The 14,951-nt window shown below is 36.2% G+C and overlaps 1 pseudogene; it reads right to left on the bottom strand.

The window, feature by feature from the left end:
* Positions 1-2,555: 2,555 nt before the first annotated feature.
* Positions 2,556-4,167, bottom strand: Eef1a1-ps18 (eukaryotic translation elongation factor 1 alpha 1, pseudogene 18; annotated as a pseudogene).
* Positions 4,168-14,951: the final 10,784 nt, after the last annotated feature.

The raw sequence follows: 14,951 nt of genomic DNA, 5'->3' as shown, positions 1-14,951 counted from the left end.
TCTCTCAGGAGCGATCTACATCCGGCTCCTGTCGGTCTGCACTTCTTTGCTTCATCCATCTTGTCTAATTGGGTGGTTGTATATGTATGGGCCACATGTGGGGCAGGCTCTGAATGGGTGTTCCTTCAGTCTCTGTTTTAATCTTTGCCTCTCCCTTCCCTGCCAAGGGTATTCTTTTTCCTCATTTAAAGAAGGAGTGAAGCATTCACATTTTGATCATCCGTCTTGAGTTTCGTTTGTGGATTACATTCTTATACTAACATTTAGGCATTCTGGTTTGGGAAGATTATAGGTTTAGGTGCTGATATCTAAATTTGTTCTTGATGAATACGTTTTTGTTCCTTGTTTTCTGTTCCTTCTTTGGTCTTCTGGTCTTTGTGGCCTGGATTTCTGGTGGTTGGCATGACCTCTGATCAAGTAGAGTAGTCTCTATCCAGGTTGGGGTCTGGACTTCTCACAGCCAGCTTGCCCTTTGGTTGATCAAGTTCCTGTGTTCTTATGACTGGTGTGGCTGAACCTGTGTTTCTGATGGGTGTGGCTGGCACTTGAGCAATTGTAATCTTTTAGAATTGGGAGCAGGGTCGAGTGCCAGTGGGTTGAGAAGGAGTGCTGGAATTTGTCTTTGAAAGTCGAATCCAGAGTGGGGCAGTTCCACTGACAGGAGGCTCAGTCACCTGTTCTTCTGAGTGCCATGGGTTTTTCTGTTTTAGTTTTTTATTTTATTTTATATTCAAGATAGCAATCTTCTGCCAGAGATAAGTTAATTGGTAAAGATTTTATCTTATCCTATAAACTATCTCATGACTTCTATCTCCTCTGATGTGTTTCACTTTCAAATTTCAATTGTTGGTCTTACTTCTGAGCTGCAGGTCTCTTATTCAGGAAGTCTAAATCTACTTCTGTCTCTTGAAGTTTGCTGTCTACTTTTCCTCTAACAACTACAGATTTTCAGGTCTGCTATTATGAGAAAAACCATCTAGTTTGTTTTTTCAATGAAGCAATATCTACTTTTCCCAATAGCATATATTGAATAAGATGTTTTTTCACTAAGGTGTGGGGTTTTCTTAGCAACTTAGTCAAAACTCATGTGACTCAAACTACAGAAGTTAGTATCTCAATCATTTATTCTGATCCACTGATCTACATGCTTGTTTGTTCATTGGTACTATGCTGTTCTATTACCATAGATATATAATATTACTTAAATTTAGGTGTGTTAATATCTCCACCCCCAATTATAATTTATCTAAAAAGGTTCTATTTAGCTTATGTCATATATGTATATATGTATGTGTGTGTGTGTGTGTGTGTGTGTGTGTGTTAACTAGATTTTTCTTTCTTCTGTTCTTTTCCTTGCTGTGCAGGGACAAAAGACTTTTAATTTTATGTAGCCCATTTATCAATTATTGGGATTATTTCCAGTGCTAATAGAGTCCTATCCAGTAAGTCATTCCTCTAACTATTCCACAGTCTTGAGTATTTTATTAAGGCCTTGTGATGCACTTTGAGTTGATCTTTGTACAAGGTTAAGGATATAAATATAGTTTTAATTTTCATTTTATTTATATATTAACAAGAAAATCAATAAATAAATCATAAGAGGGCATGGGTCATTTAAGTCTTTTTAAAATATTTATGAAACCTTTCATAAACGATTTATGAAAATAGGCCAAGACTATAATAAGGAACTTTAGCTTTCATTTTCTCTTTAGAGATTTAACAATGTTCAGCATAGTGTGAAATGATCACCAGGGTATTTAGTGAATCCCTACTCAAAAGTAGGCAAGACTGATAGTGGAAAGTGTATAGACCCCACTTTCCTGTCCAATCTTCTGTCTCCATACTGCTCTGGTATCATGTTTTGGTTCCCTTGATACTAGGAATAAATGTCAATTTACCATTCAATAAAATAGGAGTGATTATACATACCATTTTCCTTGTTGAATTATTGTAATGATAAAATTTCTTACCTGTGTCTGTTTATATAAATATGTATATTTATAGCTATACATATATTATTTAGAACCTGGCAAATATTCAGTGCAAGGTAAATATTACCTATGCTTTATAGCCCCTCCCCCATTGAAACTTTCTCTTAAACACTAAAAGATTCATATTTTTTCTAGGATTCAGACTCCATTCTTTTATCTTAGTTATGCTTTCTGAAATTAAAAAAAAACTGACAATAAGCCATACAAAGTGTTATCTCATTAAACTTACTTTAATTGGTCTCAAAATTCTGTGACAGATTTGGGGTCAAGCACTGATTTTAAAAACTAATAACATAAAGCTCACACACATACACACACACACACACACACACACACACACACGAGAGAGAGAGAGAGAGAGAGAGAGACAGAGACAGAGACAGAGACAGAGAGAGAGAGAGAGAGAGAATTATCCACAGAACAGTCTCATTCCCGTCTGAAAGCTTTATGATTTGCTGTTACCATTAACCAGTTGTTTATTATTAAATTTTAATGGCCAATTGAAACAGTTTTGTGACCTTATGTCACTGATTAAGACTGGGGTGACAAAAGTAAGATGTAATATTATATGGGCTTCTGAGTTTTTCTGGGCAAATTTGGTGTCTTTCCAGCAGCTTTCTTGTCCAGAGCTTTGATGATACAACTATCTGCCTCATGTTATGAACAGCACAGGGTAGTCAGAGAAGATTGCAACCAATACTGGCTTATATGCAACCATGTAAACAATAGTTATGTCACTGAATTTCCAGAATTTTGACCCATATTCTAGCTTCTCACTATAACAATGATCGATCTTTCCAATAAGTTCAGAAAATTTGCAAGCTATGTGAGTTGTATGACAATATAGTACAGGCACATTTATAGCAATAATTTGGTCTAGATCATTCAGTAAACTCACCTGATCAATGACACTTTCAGTGGTGGCTTATTTTTTTTCTGTCACCAACAGCATTGCCATATCTAACACCTTTGACAGACCCATTCTTTACATAGAAAGCCCATATTGTTACCAGGCAGTTTCAGTCAAAGCCTCATAATGCATTTTAACAGACTTTTCTTTTGTTGTGACATGGACTGAAACAAAGATAACCTGTGCCAGGTTTGAGAACAATTTTCAGTTGGCCCACAGGGACAGTACCAAGACCACCAATTTTACAGGCATACTGGAGAGGCAGTCATAAAATATTTCCCACTGAATAAGTTGGCCGGATACAGTTCAAACTTTCCAACATTGTAGTCCCACTGACACTGCCATCCTTGTAGGTGACTCTTCATCCCTTGAATCAAGGCATATTTTGGCACTTTGTTCTAGCATGTTTTTATCATCCCAACCAGAAATTGGCACAAATGCTACTGTCTCAATATTGTAGCCAATTTTCTTTTTTTTTTTTAAATTTTGTCCTTTTCCTTTTTATTGGATATTTTTAAATTTACATTTCAAATGTTATCCCCTTTCCTGGTTTCCAATCCATAAACCCTATTCTATGAGGGTGTTCCCCCACCCATCCACCCACCCCTTTCTACCTCCCTGCCCTGACATTCCCCTACACTTGGGGGTCTAGCCTTGGCAGGACCAAGGTCTTCTCCTCCCATTGGTGCCCAACAAGGCCATCCTCTGCTACATATGCAGCTGGAGCATGGGTCTGTCCATGTGTACACTCTGGATGATGGTTTAGCTAATTTTCTTAATGTAGGTGCTAACTTTCTTAACAATTTCCTCATATCCCCTCTGGGTGTAGATTGGCTCAGAGGAACCTACTTTGTTGATACCAACAATTAGCTTTTTCACATCTAGTGTGTAAGCAACTGTAGAATGCTCAGAAGTCTGCAACAGCACTCAGGATAGGACAGCCAACCTGACACTTGCCTGCAACCATGCTTTGCTAAAGTCTCTGTGTCCTGGAGCATCAGTGACAGTCACATAATATTTACTGGTCTTACATTTTCACAGGGAGATAGATAGCAATTGTGATACTACATTCATATTCAGCTTTCAGCTGTTCATGACCAAAGAATACTTGAAGAAGCCTTTTCCTAATGTGGTCACTACCTTTTCAAACTTTTTGATGGAACATTTGTAGATTCCACACTTGTAGAGTAGATGGCCAGTAATGGTGGACTTGCCCAAATCTATGTGTTTGATGATGACAATATTATGAGTCTTTTCCTTTCTCATTTGTTGTCAAATTGGCTGTGACACCAAATATTTCAGAACACCTGTATTCTGATGCCAAAACTATTGTGAACCCCCCCAAATATCAGCAATACAGTTTTATATAAGATTGTGTGAAAAACAAATGAATTCTAGTTCTAATATTGCTCCCATTTTGTTTTTTGTTACTATGATGTGTTATTCATACAAAATAATGGGTTTCACTATAACTTTTTCAAACAAGTATTCATTGTATTTCAATCAAACTTTCTCTTCACTACATTGCTATCACAAAGTAAATCATAGTCAGATGATAGTTTTCAAGAGGATAAATCACTAGAGTTAGCACAGGGTAATGCTCTTTTAAAAGGAAGTGGTAAATTATGGAAGGGTGAATATGGTGATATGGCCATTAGAGAAGTAAAAATATATTGAGGTGGAAGATCTATATAACTTGAACTAGGTTCATGTGTTAGAAGGATTAACATTCTTCAAATATTGACAATAATTTATATTTAAAGAATTAATATTGCTTTAATCGTTGTACCTCCCAAAGTAAAAAATTGATATTCTCCATCAAAATATTAAGACATGTTTCACAATACAAAACATTCTAAAATAGTAAAGTACTCCAAAGAAAAACAAGATACCTGCTAATGTTACAGTATATGTCTTCAAAATGATAGTAATCAAAATAGCATGACTGCCACAAAAATCAAACACATAAGTGAGAATATATCTCAGTGAGAGCATGCTTGCCTAGCATGTACCAGACCCTGGGTTCAATATTCTTAACTCATGAAATAATAGATCTATAGAATAGAATTGAGAACCCAGAAATAAATGTATATACATATAACTAGCTCATATCTAACCAACAAAGTTTTAAATGACATACATTACAGAAAGGACAATATGTATAATAAATGGTGTAAGGAAAATGATATCTGAAAGAGAAAGAATGAAATTAACCTATTTCTTTTATCAGTTCAAAATCTGTCAATTCAAAATATACCAAAGTGCCAGAAAGATGGCTCAGTGGGTAAAGTTCCGATGATATGAGGTTTTTCCCTGGAACCATACGGTGGAAGAAAGAATAGAGTTCTGCAAATTGTCCCCTGGTCTTCACATGTACAGATGTGCTCACATTACCCTTCTAAAAGGAATAAAATGTAATATAATTTCAGAATTTATGAAAAGTAATTATATGATAAAAATTAAAAGTACTAGAAAAATACATGCAAAGTCACTCAGAACATGGATATTTCCAACCCCCCAAAACACAACTCTTACTTCAAAGGAGATAGTTTTTCCGGGGACCAAATATGAGTGAGCATGTACCAGGATCACATTTAGGTTAGGTGGTGGTTTTGAATATGCTTGGCCCAGGGAGTGGCACTATTAGGAGCTGTGGCCTTGTTGGAGGAAGTTTGTCACTGTGGGCATGGGATTTGAGACCCTCCTCCTAGCTGCCTGGAAGTTGGTCTGCTCCTGGCTACCTTTGAATGAAGATATAGAACTCTCACATCCCCCAGTGCTATGCCTACCTAGACAATAACATGTGTCCTGCCTTGATGACAATGGACTGAACCTCTGAACCTGTAAGCCAGCCCCAATTAAATGTCTTTCATAAGAGTTGCCTTGGTCATGGTGTGTGTTCATAGAAGTAAAACCCAAAGAAAGTCAGGTTACCTCAAAATTCATGTTCCAACATGAAATATATCTCTTACAGTTTTTCTAGTAACAGAACAAAAGTTGTCATAAATAAAGACAAATTTCAAATACATTGATTGAAGCATGGGTCAGGCAGGTTACAGCCAAGTGGGAAAATCTGTTATTCTTACATTCTACTTGATGACACTCTTAGCTTCTGGCCTATTGGAAGCTCAAGGTCTACTAAGTTTACACATTTGAAACAGTTTTACCTGATACTTACAAAGATATTAGGTCAGACACAAGGGAAAATAAGAATGACAAACAAGAGTACTGAAGATAGCACAAGATTGTAACTAGGCTCTGGGCCTGCAGTACCCCAGCCTTTCCTCAAGCTTGATCAACAAGCTTGATCAACGAATTAGTCACTCCATCAACATTACGGAAAGATAAAAAGCAAAGTTTCTTCCTGGGAACTTCCATTGACAGTATAGGCAATAACTTCTTTGGATTAAATCCAAAAACACAGGTAACAAAATAGAAGATAGACAAACTTAAATGTTCCTATATAATGAAGGAAACTATTAGCTGTGGACAGATAGCCTAGATGATGGCAAAAATATTGGCAGAATATTCATCTGGTAAGGTACTAACTTCCAGACTATAAATGGAAGTTAGAGGCCATAAGATTTCTCAGTGGGTAAAGGTCATTTCTGTGGCCCACATGTTGGAAGGGAGATAAACCAATTCCCACAAGTTGTCCTCTAACCTGTGCATGAGTACCATGGTACATACTTGATATCTCTCTCTCTCTCTCTCTCTCTCTCTCTCTCTCTCTCTCTCTCTCTCTCTCTTTCTCTTTCTCTGTCATATACACACAAACACACACACATGCATGCATACATAAATTAAACATAAATGTAACAAAAGTGAAAGTCATACATTTAAAAAAACAACAATAACAACAAAATATCTGACTGACAATTTTTCTGAATAGATACTTCACAAAAGAAGCAGCACAAATGACCAATTAATGTATTTTTAAATTTTCTAAATTGATTGAAGCATGGGTTAGGCAGGTTACAGCAAGGTGGAAAAACCTGATATTCTTAGTTTTATTTGATGACTCCCTTAGCTTCTGGCTTGGTGGAAGCTCAAGGACTGCTCAGTTAACACATTTGAAACAGTTTTGAATTTGAAATTTAAATAAAAACCATAATCAAATACTATTCCTTCTTACCTGCAAAAATACCATTAAAAAGACAAAATATTTTAGTGACAAAATAGAAAAAGGCTTTATCTTTTAGAAATGAAACAGTAGTCACGATAAAAGACAGTAAAAAAGATAGAACTCCCATATCGTACAACAGTTCTATTGTTAGGCAAATTTACAAAAAGAATAAGAAACGGAATATTTTTTTTTATTAACTTGAGTATTTCTTGTATACATTTCGAGTGTTATTCCCTTTCCCGGTTTCCGGGCAAACATCCCCCTCCCCCCTCCCCTTCCTTATGGGTGTTCCCCTCCCCATCCTCCCCCCATTGCCGCCCTCCCCCCAGCAATCTAGTTCACTGGGGGTTCAGTCTTAGCAGGACCCAGGGCTTCCCCTTCCACTGGTGCTCTTACTAGGATATTCATTGCTACCTATGAGGTCAGAGTCCAGGGTCAGTCCATGTATAGTCTTTGGGTAGTGGCTTAGTCCCTGGAAGCTCTGGTTGCTTGGCATTGTTGTTCATATGGGGTCTCGAGCCCCTTTAAGCTCTTCCAGTTTTTTTCTGATTCCTTCAACGGGGGTCCTATTCTCAGTTCAGTGGTTTGCTGCTGGCATTCGCCTCTGTGTTTGCTGTATTCTGGCTGTGTCTCTCAGGAGCGATCTACATCCGGCTCCTGTCAGCCTGCACTTCTTTGCTTCATCCATCTTGTCTAATTGGATGGCTGTATATGTATGGGCCACATGTGGGGCAGGCTCTGAATGGGTGTTCCTTCAGTCTCTGTTTTAATCTTTGCCTCTCTATTCCCTGCCAAGGGTATTCTTGTTCCCCTTTTAAAGAAGGAGTGAAGCATTCACATTTTGATATTCTGTCTTGAGTTTCATTTGTTCTATGCATCTAGGGTAATTCAAGCATTTGGGCTAATAGCCACTTATCAATGAGTGCATACCATGTGTAGAAACGGAATATTTTAGAGATGTGTTCACCCCTTTTTCATTCCTAACAGCCTGAAATCTAAACAAATATAGTTATTTCTTAATAAACTGATGAACTGTCATCTGTATAAATAAAATTATAGTCTTTGTCCAGAAAAAGTAAATGGAATCCTGCTGTTTACATCCACAGGGGACATAATGTTAAGCGAAATAAGCCAAAGAGAGAAAAAGCAATGAATATTATCCTCAACCCTATAGCAGATCATTTGCAGCAACCTGTCCTCCCTCTCTAACTCCACTCCCTGGAGACTCCCTCAAACCTTGTGGCAGATCAAAATTTTCTTCTCCCTATGAACTCTTTCAGCCCACAACCCAATTTCCCTGAGAAATGCAATATAGCTGAAGCACAAGATAAGGACTTCAAAATAGCTATTAAGGGACCTTAAAGAGGATATGAATAAACCTCTTAATGAAATTTGTGAAAACACAATCAGTAGAATGAAATAAAATCTTTCAAGAAACAAAAGGAAAAACAAAACCACTAAAGAAAACCCAAACTGAGATAAAATTGGAAATGAAAAATGTAGGAAGTCAAACAGAAACCTCAGAGGTAAACCTCACCAACAGAGTGCAAAACACAAAAGAGACAATCTCAGGCATTGAAGAAAGTAGAAGAAATATATACCCATGTCAAAGAAAATATTGAACATAAACTATCCAGCCATAAATCATCCAGGAAATCTGAGACACTATGGAAAGACCAAATCTACAAATAATGAGAATGGAAGGAGAAGAAACCAAGGTCAAAGGCAGAGAAATTATTTTCAACGAAATCAGAATGTCCCTAACCTAAAGAAGGAGGAACCTATCATAGAACATCAATTAGAATGGACTAGAAAAGAAAATTCCCAAAGAAACATAATAATCAATACAGTAAACATACATAACAAAGAAAGAATGTTAAAAGATGGAAGGAGAAAGACCAACAAACCCATATAGGCAGACACATATAGAATAATACCTGACTTCTCAATGAACAATCAAAAGGCTGGAAGGTCCTGGATGGATGTTATGCAAACCTTACAAAAGACCATAGATGCCAGCCCAAACACCCAGGAAAACATTCAATCACAATAAATGGAGAAGTAAAACATTGCATGCTAAATCCAATTTAAGCAGCATCTAGCTACAAATCCAGCTTTACAGAGAATTCTACAAGGACTACTTCAATCTGAGGAGGTAATCACACCCAAGAAAATATAAAGATTATGTAATCTCAGGTGATCAAATCAAAAGAGGGGGACTCTACACCATAACAACAAACTAACAGGAATTAATAAACACCCCTCATAGATAACTCTTAATATCAGTGGTTTCAATTTCCCCAAGCGACAGTCACAGACTGAAAGATTGGATACAAAAACAGGATCCATCCTTCTGCTGCATCGAGGAAATACACATTAACATCAAAGATAGATATCATCTTAGGGTAATAGTGTGGAAAAAGATATTCCAAACAAATGGACTGAAGATGCAAGGCAGTGTGACAACTTAATATCTGAAAAATTAGATATCAAATAAAAATTAATCAGAAGAGACAGAGAAGACTGCATACTCATCAAAGAAAAAAAAATCATCATGATGACATTTCAATTCTAAACCTATCTACCACACACAAAGACACCCCCTTTTGTAAAAGAAACTTCATTATAGCTAAATTCAGATATTGACCCTTACACATAGATATTGAGAAATACCAGTACCCCACTCTCACCAATAGATAGGTCAAAAACAAAAACTAAACAGAGAAATTCTGGAGCTAGCTGATAACATAAACCAAATACACCTAACAGATATTGATAGAACATTTCACAGAGACACAAAAGAATTTACCTTGTCAGCATCTCATAGAACTTTCTCCAAAATTGGCCACATATCACCCACAAATTTAGTCTCAATAAATAAAAAAAAAAATTGAGATAAGATCCTGCATTCTAGCTGACCATCACCAGTTAAAGCTGAGTACCAACAACAGAAACAACTGAAAACTTACAAATTCATGGAAACTTAAAGGATCACTACTGAATAAAAATTGGGTCAGGATGAAAATTAGAAAAGAAATTTAAACCTTCCTAAGAGTTGAATGAAAATGAACACACAACACCCTCAAACCTATGGGATACATGATGGCAGTTCTAAGAGACAAGTTCATAGCACTAAGTGCCTATATTCAAAAATTAGAGAAATCTCATATTAACATGTCACACCTTAATGTGCTTGAACAAAAAGAAAAAATATCTATGAGGAGTGTCTGGCAAGAAATAATCAAACTCCTGGCTGATAACAATAAAAGAGAAACAAACAACAACAAAATAATACAAAGATCAATGAAATAAAAAGATAGATATTTGAGAAAATCAGTAAGATTGAGAAGGCCTTAACCAAATTAATGAAAAAACAGAGAGAAAGACATCAAAACACAGAAATTGGAAACAACCTAGATATCCATCAACAAATTAGTAGAAATGTGATATATTTATACAGTGGAATATTACTTGAACATTAAATAATTAAATAATGAGGGTTGCAGATAAATGAATGTAACTAGAAAAAATCATCCTGAGTCAGGTAACACAGAGTGAGAAAGGCAAATTCTATTGTGTACTTGTTTACATGTAGATGCCAGACGTTAACCCTTCAATAAGCAAACTACAGTCCATATAACAACAGAGGATGAGTAGAGAATAAGGGAGTATCTACAGATAGTTGAAAGAATAATATTCACTCTTTGTGTGTGCTTCTTCATTTTTTCCTGAAACACCTTTAATAACTTCTACCATTATAAATTATATGCAATGAGGATATGTGTTCTCAATAAAATATATTAAAAAACCTCCTGATAATTTTTAGGTTGGGAAGGGGGATATTTCTGAGCTATTTCACTTCTGGTTTAATACTTGGCCTACTGCAGTGTGATTCCATTCACTTTACTTCACTGAAATTGAAACAGTGCTCACCGAAGTTCTGTATGACTTACTAGTTATTAAATCCATTGGGTAATTCCACATCTTTATCTTCACTCAATGTTTACAGCATTCTAAAAAAAGTATTCCCTTCTGTAAGCTCAATTCCTTTGTCTTCTATGAAAAAGGCAATCTTTTCTACTTTGCCCATATTTCTATGAACAATTTTCCTGCCTCCCATGGGTCTTCTTCTATTTAGTGCAGAAACGGTGCTATCTCTTCATTCTGATGCCACTTCTGGAACTCCCTGTTGGGTATCTCATTGTCATTGCCCTCATCTACCACCTCTCTAAAAGCTTGTCTGTATTCAGCCCAGATATCTGCCATTGGAAATGTTAACACCATCAAATTTGATGTAACAATTTAAAGCCATAATGTTGCATCTATATCTGTTCCTTCTCCTATATGACATTTTCATCAAATTACTCTGTAAAAATGCACTTCCCCACTTCCTTCTACCCACATTGTCATCATGTCCAGTCATCAAGTCTCCTCACTTACCTATCCTTCCTAAATCATTGAATGCATCCTTTTTCTTCTTTTTGCCTACCACTTTACTTGAAGACAGAATTCTTCCTTGTTCTTGGAGTCTTGCTATGTTTCCCAGGCAGGCCTTGAATTCTTGGGCTCAAGTGATCCTCCTGCCTCAGCCACTTGAGAATCTGGGACTACATACATTTGCATCGTTGACTGGCTATTGGTAATCACGCAGGTTTTTCTTTTTATTTCATTTACCTATCTAAAGCACACAAGTTATCATGAAATTGTTTTGCTTAAATTCCTTTCATGGTTTTAGTCACTTCAAGTCAGAATTTTTAGCAAAGAACATTGTCTTTTCACAGTTTCTACCTATGCCTTTGGTTATATTGATTGCTATTTCTTCCCTAACATTCTAGACATTGGATCCACTTAACCAACCTCCAGAATCCTCTTTGCTTTCATAAACAACTTTGACTACCTACAACACATCCTATTCTCTACAATGAATAACTGTAGTTTCATACTTTAAATTCAGCTCATGGCTTTCTCTTCAACAACACTGAAACCATCAAGAACAGAGATTTATCTGTTTGTCCATCTCCAAAGAACCTGATATAATACCTACATCACACAGAGGAGGCAAGTGATATATTTTCTTTACTGAAAGCCTAATTGAACAAACGTGTCTTTTTTTTTTTTTTTACTTTCTTAGGATTGACTCCAAATTTCTATATTACCCACTTATACATACCTTCTCTTTCTCATGAATCACATAAATATCACTTTTTGTTTTAATGTGTTTTAAAGACTCCTACCTTGAGTTTTTCTATTGAAAAAATTTAAAGGTGTGGATATTTTGTATGTTTGTAGAGTATTTATGTTATTATTGTAAATGAATGAAATTTCACTTTGTGTGTGTGTGTATGTGTGTGTGTGTGTGTGTGTGTGTGTGTGTGTTGATGTTTTAATTCTGAACAGAGAGGCAATATTCTAACACCTGTGCAAAAATTCTTTTTGTTTATTTCCACCATTCCCTAAACCGGGATTTATTTTTGTTGAGCTTTGAGCAGTGAAAAGAAAGTAATTATACTTTCCATATATGAAAATTTGCATGCAACATTTGACATGTCATCATTTACTATTGATGAAATAGGGCACACATTCAAAGTGGTATGACCATAGAGGTTTTTTATTAGAGTAAACAGAAGGAATTTAAATTAATTATTCCTATAACAAAATCAGACAAGTACTATGTAGTATACAAGGCAAAGTATAAAATAATTTTAATTAAAAATATAGATTTTATCACAATTTTTGCTATTTGATATCAGTGTACAGAAGAAATTAAAATCATTAGATGATAAAATTTCAAACATACAAGGTGTTACACTTGAATAGAATAAGGTTTGAAGAAGTCAAAATCTTCACCTAGATGACAAATTATGGATTAGAGGATTAATTTTTATTCTTTTCTCATATATTTCATCCCAACTGCAATTTCCCCTCCCTTCTTTCTTTAGGCTCTCCACTACCACCTCCCTTCTCTACCAGATCACTCTGGCTTCGTCTCCCCTTAGAAAAGAGCAGGCCTCCCAGGGACATCAACCAAACAAAGCAAAATAAGCTTTAGTAAGACCAGGCACATATCACATCATAGCTGGATAGTACAACCCAGTAGGAGAAAAAAAGTTCAAAAAAGCAGGCAAAAGAATTGAACTCATTGTCTCCCAACTCAGGGGATATGCCACTTCCCACTGTTCAGTGTTTCACAAGAACACCAAGAATACCAAGCCATAATATACATGCAGAGGACTTAGGTCAGACCTATATATGATCCCTGATCTCTACAAGTCCCCATCAGTTGATTTTATGGGCCATGTTCTTCTGGTATTCCTGACCCCTCTGTTTCTTCTGATCCTTCCTCCTCTTGCTCTGCAAGACACCCCAATTTCTGCCTTATGTTTGGCTGTGGGATTTGGCATCTGCTCCCATCAGTTGCTGCATGAAAATTTTCTGGTCTCTGATGATTTTACTAGGCCCAAGTCCAAGAATACTCTGAAGGCAGGAAAACTCTAGGTCAAAGATTTTGTGGTTGGATTGATGTCCCAAACCCTCCACTTGAGGTGTTATCTGGTTACAGAAGATGGCTAGTTCAGTCTCCCTATCCCTCATTATTAGAAGTCTTTGCTGGGGTTACTCTTGTAGATTCCATGGAGTTTCCACTGGACTGTGTTTCTACCTTGACCCCCAAATGCCTCCCAATTCCAGCCCTTCCTCTCTCTCTCCCCATAATTTCTCCCTCCCTTTCCCCCAGCCTGATCCGTCCTGTTCCCAATCCACCTGCCCCCCAGCCCACTCTCAAAATCTATTCTATTTGTGCTTCCTTGGGAAATTCTTAAGTTCCCCCTTAAACACTGATCATTACTTAGCCTCTCTGGGTCTATGGGTTATAGTAGGATTTTCCTTTACTTTATAGCTAATACCCACTTGTAAGTGAGAACATAACCATGCTTGTCTTTCCCGGTCTGGGTTACCTCACTGAGGATTATTTTTTTCTAGTTTCAGACTTTGACATTCTGTCTTACACTGGTCAGCATGGCTAAGATAAAAACACACGGGACAGATAAAATGTTAATATGGATGTGAAGCAAGGGGAATACTTCATTGTTGGTAGGAGAATAAACTTGTACAGTCAGTATGGAAATAAGTATGGAAGTTTCTCAGAAAATTAGGAATCTATATACCTCAAGACACAACTACACCATACCACTCTTGAGCATAAACCCAAAGGATGTCCCATCCTACCATAAAGACATTTGCTGAACTATGTTCATTGTGGTTAAATTCATAATAACGAGAAACTGGAAACAACCTAAATGTCCCTCAACCAAAGAATGTGTAAAAAAAACGTTGTAAATTTACACAATGGAATACTATTCAGCTGTTAAAAACAATGAAACCGTAAAATTTGTAGAGAAAATCTTAAGCAGCATTTTTTGGTTCTCAGATTTGATATTATGTGTAATAATGCCTATGTTTGTGTAGCTCTTTTAAATAGACACATTCTTATTTGATTATGAAAATTATCTTTGCAGGAGCCAAATACTGTTCCCAATTTTACAGACAGAAGAAAACAGAAGTATAAGAGAGAGGAGGATGGCAGCCAAGAGACATTACATAAGTAATTAATTTGATCTGAAGTATGTTAGATCTAGAAATCTAATTCAAGAATTTTAACTCTCCATTTCTGTACTAAATAGCAACACATTGCCTAGAAATTCAAGTCATCAACTTACAAACAGAAATATAATTTTATATTTTATTTTTATTCTCTTTTTTCAAAATAAATCTTAGAAATTATATAATGGAAAATTTTGAGCAAGTTGACAGGATAAATAAAAGTATTCCCCAGGTCAGTTATCTAATGATTCAAAATACTGTTGACCTTTGATTACTGAGTCATTTTAATTGCAGTAAATGATAAGGTTTTTGCAATGACATATAT

The sequence above is a fragment of the Rattus norvegicus genome, chromosome X (assembly GCF_036323735.1).
Source record: "Rattus norvegicus strain BN/NHsdMcwi chromosome X, GRCr8, whole genome shotgun sequence".
Classification (NCBI taxonomy): Eukaryota; Metazoa; Chordata; class Mammalia; order Rodentia; family Muridae; genus Rattus; species Rattus norvegicus.
The sequence above is the reverse complement of the archived record's forward strand: the minus strand, read 5'-3'. Positions and strand labels throughout refer to the sequence as shown.